Source organism: Heterocephalus glaber, unplaced genomic scaffold (genome assembly GCF_053883595.1).
Source record: "Heterocephalus glaber isolate CG9 unplaced genomic scaffold, H.glaber_assembly_v1.0 deba00000676, whole genome shotgun sequence".
NCBI lineage: Eukaryota > Metazoa > Chordata > Mammalia > Rodentia > Bathyergidae > Heterocephalus > Heterocephalus glaber.
The window spans coordinates 4,086,531-4,096,564 of NW_028258156.1; the positions used below are offsets into that span (position 1 = coordinate 4,086,531).

Below are 10,034 nucleotides of genomic sequence, written 5' to 3' on the forward strand. Positions count from 1 at the left end.
AGAGATATTCAATATATCATTAAGAAAAGTACAAGACACTGAAGAGTAATGTTGCCATCAACCTAATTGTATAAATAAAAAGTAGAGACATACATGTGTATAAGTATAAAAATTACATGAAGCCAGGCATGGTAACCCATGCCTGTAATTCCAGAACTCTGGAAGGCTGGGGCAGAAGGATCAAAAGTTCAAGCCCACCCTAGGCAACTTGGTAACTTAGGGAGACTCAGTCTCAAAATAACAAAATTTTTTATAGGGCTGGGGATGTAACTCAGTGTGAAAGCCCTGGGTTCAATTCCCAGTAAGGCAAAAAAAAAAAAAAATCTGGAAGATTATACAAAAATATTAACAGTGGTTGTAATAGTGGATATTACAAAAGTGAGATATGGAAGGGAAATAGAATTTTATCTTCTAGGGGCCGGGGATTTCCCTCAGTGGCACTGCACCTGCCTCCCCAAGCACAAGATTCTGAGCTCAATCCCCAGTTCTGAAAAAAAAAAAAAAAAAGAATTTTATCTTATATTTCATACAGCTCAGTAGTGTTTGAATTATTTTATGATTAAATATATTACTTTGATGATTTTTAGAAGTACTGTCCATCCTCTTACCACCTTCTTATATTATCTGTTCTAGCTTCAGCCACAAGGTTTTCTCAGAATTAAGATTACTTGTTTTATATTAGTTCTCTCCCAAATGAATATTTCCCAAGCTTATCTTCCCCAAAACACTTTTTTCTCTTTAAACATGACCTTTCCCACCACTTGAGCTTATGATTAACCAGATGAAACTACTAGCACACAGACCCCTCCAATCCAGGTAGTATTTTACAAAACGTTCATGCGGGGGGGGGGGGGATGCTAACTCAGTTGCATCAGTCACAACACCAACAGACATTGGCAATGCCACAGTGTCATGATGCAGGAGGTCAAAGACCACTGTGCCCTGCACTGAGAGTCACAGTAGGACTTATCTGGAGCAGTGATGGTTCTGCTATTAGGACCATGAGCACTCCAATCTCAAGATACAGCCATTATCCCCGGATCACTGCCACGATAGACTCAAACAACTCCAGTCTATCGTGTCAATGTGTATTTGGGGAGTCTTTACCACATGGATCATTGGCAAGCTGTACCATAACAGCCCTGTAGGAGTCACGGCCATGTGTGGAATCAATGCACACTCAAGGACTCCCCCGTGCCTGGATCATTTGCAGCGCATCGTGTCAATGCATACTTCGGGAGCCCTTACTCCTCTGCCTGCAAGTGCTGAGGCCCAATGTACACCAAAAATACTTATGAAATAGTTTACAGTGCATACACAGTATTCACTTTTCTAAATGGCATGTCAGCAAGTTTAGAGTGCAACAAATAACTCCTAAAAGACACAAAACGCTCCTAGAGGCCCAACGTCATACAAGGACCATTGGCCCATGGAATTGTGGCATGGCTGTGGGGGAGTATGAACAAAGGGACAAGGGACAGATAGTTTTGCCAGGTAAACCACTGCCTCTGCTCAGCATTGTCTGGATTTTTCATATAAAGCCAACTACTTACTAATTATTTTCCTGGGCATTCAATGCCTAAGATCCAAAAGACTTTCTTGCTTCTGTTCCAAACCATCTAGAGTCAGGTGAGAATGCAGTTAGAGCTAGAAAGCTCCTCCGGTCTGCGGCCTCCTCACTAGCACTGTCCAACACAGAACACAAAGCACACATGCCATTTTACATGTTATGTGTAGGCATGTTTTCTTAAAAAGTAAAAAGAAACGTTTAACTGATTCTAGTGCTATATTTTATTTCCTTCAGTGTATCCAAAATATTAAATAACCGGTCAATACTTTTAAATGATTAATGAGAGGGTTACATTCTACTTTCCATACCACACCGAATCATCTTTGGAACCCTGTGTACGTTTTCCACGTGGAGAAGGTCTCCATGTGGACCTGCCACACTTCCGGTTCCAGGTGGTCAGGGCTGCCCTGGTGGCTGTATAGCTGAGAGGCCTAGGGAAATGAGTCCTGGAGCTTAATGTTCATTTTCTCCCTTCAACTACCTATCTCAAGGCAAGTGTGTGTCTGTCTTTCCACCTCATTTCCTTACCAGCGCTGCAACAGCCTTTTCCTAGCAGCCTGAGTGGATGGTCCCGTTTAGGTTTTTGCAATCATAAAAATGATCACAAATGTGCATACAGAAAGGAGAGAAAACGACTTCAGGCCCGTGTGATAATGCAGTATTAGGTCATCTTTCTCTCTCGGAGATGGAGCTGAAGAGAAGAGGGGCTGGCTGCAGGGGGAAGGGAAAGAGAGGGCCGCAGGGCACGAGGGTGAGGGTGGTGGCCTCGCTGCCACTATGCCGCCCGCCCGCAGGGCAAAGGGGCCGACCGTCTCATCTCAGGGTTTGTGGGGGTCACAGGCAGTCACCAGCGCCGCGAGGGCCCTTGCTATCCGGGCTTGAGTCTTGCCGCATACACAAAGCGGGAGGGAGGAGAGGAGAGGGAGACAGAGACAAAGACGTCGCGAGGCCAGGAAGCGAGCGCGGGAGCGGGGCGCCCGCGGCTGTGGGGGAAACAGGGCGGCTCGCGGGACGGTCGGGCGGGGCCCGGGTAGGGAAGGAGGGAGGCAGGCGAAACGGGCAGGTCGATTTGAATATCAGGCTCTGCCACACTCGGGGCGCCGCTGACAACTTCATTACCTCCGCATATAAAAATGACTGCCGGGGAATGCAAATGGCTCGCGCGCCGCAACCGCTGCCTGGCTCCCAGCGGGCGGAGGGAAACCGAGCGGGCTCGCGCGCATGCGCGCTGAGCAGTGAGGCGCGCGCCGCTGACAGAGGGGCGGCCCGGACTGCAGCGAGCTAAGATTTGCTGTCAATGAGACCTGGTGCCTTGGTCTTGACTCTGTCATCCTATTAATGCTGGAAATGCCAGAATACAGTAGTAGTACTCGGTGGGTACCGTGTGTAACCTTGAACCCTGATGGGAAAGGTGATACCCTCTGGTCCTGGTCGGCTGCCCAGGTGCATGGTGATCAACTTGGATGGACGTAAGCATCCCTAGCGCCCCATTTTTCTTCATCGAGCAAGCAGGGAAAGGGGACATGCTGCTTGCTCCCTGTCCCCTAGGCCATCATGTCCTTCTGCCACCAGGAGGATGCTGAGGCACCGTGTTGGACCCGCCTCTCCAATCCCAGGCCTGGCTAGGTTCCTCATAAGGAAACCGAGGCAAGTCATCTGCAGATGGACAAGCAATCTTTACAAGAGATTTTCTTCTTTGGCACAGAAATAGAGCGGAGCGCTTCACCGGCAGGAAGTTGCCTTCGCCTTGTGAACTCCTGGAGGGAAGGAGTAGGTCATTTTTTATTAATAACAGCAGCGGCAGCACGACAATAATCGGACTCACCTTTTGAAGATATATTAATTGCAAGACACTGCCAGTTGCTTTACCTACATTACTTTTGTCACAATAACTCTATTGCCCTCCTGGAAACGGAGGGTTAGCTAAGCCTTGCAAGGAATCCATAGTAACCTAGCTAGGAAGAGGTCTGTGCTTTTCACTACCCTGCAGTGTCTCTTTCTGGGCCCTTCTTTCAGGTCATGCTGTGGTTCTGCACCCCTGTCCCCTAGCCATTCCTCCCTCTCTCACCATGGCCAGGGATAAATCCTAGGTGGTCTACATCTGTTCCAATCAACCCTTTCTCATTGGCTTGAAAAAAAAGTGAGACCAATCCTACCCAAGACCACATGAGAGAACATTTGCAGGGGAGTCTAAGAAAGACTTCTGGTCTTTAAACAAGAGACCATGAAGTAATTCTCCTCCTTCTGACTCCCACCTGGTAACAGAGCCAGGCAACCAAGCTCCCCTTTGTGGAGATGGCAGAGGTGAGGGCAATGATTTCATACTGTTTCATGTTAATTCACAAATATATTTAAAGTTAATTCTTTTGGGGAACAAGTAAAAATACAAAGAAGTAAACAAATAAGATTCCAGAAATTCAGTCCTATGATACCCCCACTCTGTATCTCTTCATTAAAGGGGTCATGTTGCTGGGCACTGACAGGGAACCTCCCATCTTACCTCCAGCTTCCCCTCCTGGCTCTCACCTCCAGCCTCATCCGGGTTCAAGGCTCTAGGCAGGTTTCCCCCTCTCTGCTCAGGACAACTCTCTGCTACACAACTGGGTATCTCTCCCTCCTACACAACTGGGTATCTCTCCCTCTGTGGAGCATCAGGAGGGATGCTGGTCTGCACCCATACGCCCAGCCATCTTACCTTGACTGCTGTGAAATGCTGCTTACCGGCCTTGAGTCCTCTCTTTGGAGAACTTGTATCTCTTTGAGCCTTTTGGAAAACAATGCCTATTTGACCAGTAATGTACTAGTTCCTTTTGGCAACTGCTCTAAAACCAAACCAAAATGTATTTTTATTTTTTAATTAAAATTATGCACATTTTTTCATTAAAATATACCAAAACTATACCAAATAAATATTACATGTTTTATTCATTCATCTGAAGTCAGTAAATGGTGAGTGGCACAAATATCTCTGCTTCCCACTACTGTGAAAAAGAAGCCCCAAGACCTTCAAGACCCTCCCTGGTCTGCACCTAGCCCAGGCCAGCTTTATTTGGCACCCTATACCCCCAAATCATACTGTTGTATTTTCCCTCCTTTCACCTTCTCTGCAGTTGGTGTAGAGTGTAACACATTCTCCACTTGATCTTAGCCAAAAGGCCAAGAAGTGATATGTACCACATTCTCTAAAATGCCCTTGAATTCCACCTCCAGCTATTCAAATAGCATGAATCCTCCCAGGTCCAGATAAAATGCCACCTCTTTCAAGAAGCCTTCCTGTTCCTCATATACAAAGTCACTAAATATTGAGTTATTCAGTATTTGTTCTCAGCAATATTTACCATATGTACTTTACTGACACTTGCATTCCTAAAATAATGCATATCTTCAACAATTGGAGAACTATTCTTGTACAAACAAGTGAATTGGGTGTTACATATTATCAGAAGAATTGTTTAACCTCACATTCAACTTAACAATCAGCTATTCTCTTAGATGTGATAAAGCTTCTTATACCTTGTTTTTACGTAATAGAAAACCTGTGTCTACTAACTTCACCAAGAAGATGTAATATCTCCTGTAGGAATTACCATGGTGACAGATGCCAAGGTTGGTTGAGTGGCTTAAAAATGTTTCCTGTTGTCAAGGACCCAAGTTCTCATCTTTCCACTCTGCCATTCTCAGCCTATTGACTTTGTCCTCAGATAGGTCTCCTCAAGGTCTCACATGGCTGTCATATTTTCCAGCTCACTTTAAGACACAACAGAGTTCAGGCAAAAAAAGAGATGGGCTGTTCTTACCTTAAATTTCTTAAGAATGGGGAAAATACACCCCAAACCCTTAGAAGATCTTTTTTTTCCTAACCCAAATCAGCCAGAACTAGATCATATGACTTTCTCTAAACTATCACTACAAAAGGAGGTGAGATTATTATAATCAATGACTAATCAAGATTTACCATTCATTTATATTAGGGAAGGAGAAGAGTGGTGGAGCAGAGGGTAGGACAGGCAGTGGCAAAACAAAAGCTGAATGTTAGCCAGTCTCCCCGTCATCTAGTCCTGAAGAATCACCATTCTCAAGCTTAGTGGCCTTAATACACTAATGTTTAATACACTTCTAATATACACACCATCTGCATATATATGTGTGTATATGTAACATTTTTCCAAGATTCTGGGCTGGACTCCTAAGAAATAAGGACTTCTGTAGGGTAGGAATTTTTTTTTAATGATATATATTGATTTAGTCAATAGCAAGCTGATTGGTTGAATTCAACTGATAATTTTTTGAGGAGATGGTAAAATCACATTTGCTCTTTTCCTTTGTTTTTCCTCCTGAATAACCAGCCATATTATGGATTCCACATAGGATTTTTCCTTTAACAATATTAATGCGTGACTGAATTAAACCATTTTTGTCCCAAGTGTTTTTGTTTGTAGACATTTGAGAATTAAGTCAGGAGGATAGCAAATAATTCCCTTGATTTAGCAAGTAATTTGATAACTGGATTATTCACCATCAGATTATTACCGTAATGAAAGCCTGTAAGTTACAGAAGCATTTGAAAATAAAGTTATTAAATAGCCATTCTCTTTTTATCAAGATAGATAGGAAAATTGTAACATATATTCTTCATTTTGTAATATCACTTCCTTTTCTTAAATAAGTCTTCCAGATCTCTTTAATTTTTATATATATAAGGTAAGAGAGTTCTTAAATGGTGGCTCCAGTTAGATTCATGTCATTTACTGAAATAATATGTGGGCTTCCTTTTGTGGGTATATCTCCCATCTTCCAATAAATGTGTAACTGCCTCCATAACAATACCCCATGAAATGATGAATGTTCATACAATAGCATTAATAGCTCTCTTCCTGCTCTTTTCCAAGATGCCCGAGGAACTGCTTGTACATAATCTGATTGTACTCCAATACCAACTCTCTGAATCAGAGACCATTAAAGCCAGAATTTCAGGCTTCTCATTTGATAGGTGAAGAAACTGAGGCCCTGGAGTTTGGAGAACTTTGTGGAAGTTGTAACACTAGTTAGTGGTAAAATGAGACCTCATTATCTTATTTTCTAGTTGGTTGCCCTTTATGTAACTCCATGTTAATAATGATTAACTTTAAGGACAGAAGTAACTCTAACCAAATGATCCTTTAATGTGGCACTGGTGCTCATCCAGGTCCCTGTGAGGGCAGGATTTGCACTATATCCTCAGAGACCAAAAGCCCACTAACTTCCAGCCCATCTTACCCAGAGATTCAATTTGCTGCTTCAACTCTGCTCACAGGTACCTAGTTTCTTCAGATCCCTGTTATATTGTATGCCCCAGCATGCCACACAAATCCTCAAGGTCACACTTAAACCACATATCTCCCAATCCCTCTTGGCCAGTGAAGAAAGGAAAATGGAAGAGCACAGCTGAGGATGCATTGCTGGCCAGTTTTTCACAGTGAATTTAAGGCCAAGTCCATCTAGTTCAATCAGAAGAGTGGGTTTTCACTTCCCAAATGTTAGTTGAATTTTCCCTCTTGAAATAATTGGATTTAGAAGTTCTGAGGCCTCTATTTTTTTTTTTTTTTGGTACCAGGGATCGAACTCGGGTCCTTGCACTTGCGCAGCAGGCAGCGAACCACTGAGCTAAATCCCCAGCCCCTCTATTTTTTTTTAAGTGTGGAATTATTCCATTTGCACCATTCATTCTCAACTCATTTGTTCAAATCAGACACTTCTAAACAGTAGAAAATAAAATGTGCTCCAATTCACTATTTTTAAACCAGTAAAGCACAATTGAGAAAATGAATCCTAACCACTACTTTTCTTCCTCTTCCTCCTCTCTTCTCCTTCTTCTTCTTTGACCAACAATTGCTATAATCCACACTAATGAGGTAGACTGTGCTAAGAATTTTCTTCACTTAACATTTCTCATTATTAATAAATTTTCCACTGACAACTATAAAGTGAACACTTTGGATTTATGCACCTAAACTAATTACATATGCCGCATGTACGCATTTCATTATTTACTTGACAGATTCATTCCTTGATATCATAAATAATTAAACAAGAATCAAATATTAACAATCAGATACATGTTAATTCTCCTCAAATCTGTAGAAACAAACTACATTTTTATCTTCAGTTCAACGAGCACTGATTAAAATTTCTTCATTAGGCAAATTTCATAGGCAAAGTTCTTGATCTACTTTTACTTTCATTGAAAATTAAGCCTGAAACAAATTATTCCAGGATTACTTCGTGGAAAATAAATGAACATAACAGCATTTCTAACAAACCACTGGATTCATAATCTTTCACAAGCACTGCTGCGTCTTATATATGAAACATTAATCTGTGTGTTTGTTAGGAATTTTCAAATACAATTTTTATTATGAGCTAGAAGCCAGCACCATATTGGTTGCTAGTGGTATTTTACCAGGGATGTCTTATCTTGTGGAATGATAGTTTTAATCAAACAATTATTTTTAACTTGTTTAAAGAATGATTTCTAGACATTATGGATAATGATAAAACTCAACTTATTTGAACTAAAAATTTACCCTGAGGTCAAATTATAGCTGTTGCTTTTTCAACTTTAATGAGCTAGGTTTAATATTTTTATTCATGTATATCAGCATCTTCATTGATCAAACTATTCTTACATTTTATCAAATTTGCTTTGGTAGAGCATACTATACAATTTTATCATTTAAAAAATATTAAAGATTCATAGATAGCCGCATTATTCATAATACAAGATTAATGCCAGGCTGACAGGATTTTGTAAAGATCTGACTTTTTTTTCCTAAGTGCATGTAACATATCTGTGTGAAATGTACCTCTGATGGTGCATATTGATTACTCTCTTCTCTTCTCTTTTAATGCTAAAGAGAGAATATTATGGAATGATTGTCAGGGTTAGTGTGTCTCTGACCTACACGTGTACTATTAATAATTTATGAGCTGATTTGAAATACAGCATCAGGAAACCAACTGAGAACATTGCCTCTGCCTGGAGTGACATAGACTGGGGGTTCACAGCATGTGCGCCTACATTCTGAGGTCCTGTTTGTTTTTTAAAAAAAGCCTAGAGGAACAAAAATGCTTCGAGTGCTGGAGTTAACTGAATTTCGGAAGGAAGCCATGCTTCTTTGTTAGAAATTTCAAGTACATTTATCTCTTTCTATCCTTTCAATGACATGAGATTTCCTTTTTAAATGATTTATTTAATCAGGTTTTAAACACTAGATGATCTAAATTCAAATAATATGGAGATATATATATATATAACAAAGATCAGCTCTTTCTTCTTATTTCCCCCAGGTCTTCGCACCCAGAGGGTATCTGGTGAGTCTTCTTCCAGACTCTTCCATGCTCATACAAAGGAAGAGGATGTGGGAAGAGAGCTCCTCACACTTGAATACTGTGCAGCACCTTGATTTTTCTTCTAAACAACTCATCCAATAGTCTCTCATATCAGCACATCCATCTACCACTCACTTTTTAAACAATAGGGTGTTCCATTTTAGAGATGTACAGTGGCTTATTTACCTATGCCTTACTAAGGCATAGTTAAGCTCTCTCAAATTTTTCACAATTAAAAAATGCCACATGCACTGAACATACATGCTTTATGAACTTGCTGGCCTATTTCACTGAGATAGATTTCTGCAAGTGGAATTGCTAGGTCAATAACTGATTTATAAAATCTCCTTAGCTCATTAATTGGGCAAGAATAAATAAATGTTCCTATGCAGGATTTAAATAATGTAACAGTTCGTTCATAAATATGCTTGCAACATTTAAGTGCATTTGTAAAGGAGTATACTTTAAAACTTTAATAAAAAGAGTATACTTTTAAATCTTCTTAATAATAGTTATTTATAATAGTTATTTAGAAAAAGATTAAAGTTTTAGTTACATTTATCTCAGATGTGAGTAGCTTTATGCAAAAGAAAACTAAAGCCTACGTTTTTTAATGTTTTAGCAATATGTCATTAAGCCACATGTCTGTACATATTATTTTTAACATCAATGTCCAAAACCGCCAATCTTCATTCAAGCAATGCTACGTGAAACTAACACTTTAAAAGTGTGTTTATAGAGATTGACAACTGTTCAACTATTGAGCGGTTTTCAAAACAGATTCAAAGAATTTTATGTTTAGAGACATTTCATCTAAGAAATATAATTAAAAGCAACGTGCTTTTTTTATTTGAAACTGTCACAAAGCAAGTTTATTTTAAAATTCCCTGCTTTTCACCTAAGTTGTTTGAAGCCTTCTACAAACTGTAATGGTTACCTAGAGTGTCTGTCAAGTTCTATTATATGAACTAGAATATGCTTTCAGAAAAGATGCCTTGCATGCAATGACAAGCACTTCCTATCTGCTAGGACTCATAAAAATTGGAACATTGATCATTTCTTGTAGAGATTTTTCTTTTGCAAGAAGATAAAAGGG

General features: G+C 40.3%; 1 long non-coding RNA gene across 1 annotated transcript in view; it reads right to left on the reverse strand.

Moving 5' to 3' along the window:
• Window positions 1-2,764, reverse strand: part of LOC110348107 (uncharacterized) — a 41,902-nt gene extending 39,138 nt beyond the window's left edge. The window contains exon 1 of the long non-coding RNA XR_002393083.2: window positions 2,690-2,764. This is a non-coding gene — a long non-coding RNA (uncharacterized LOC110348107). The remainder of the gene's footprint in view (window positions 1-2,689) is intronic.
• Window positions 2,765-10,034: the final 7,270 nt, after the last annotated feature.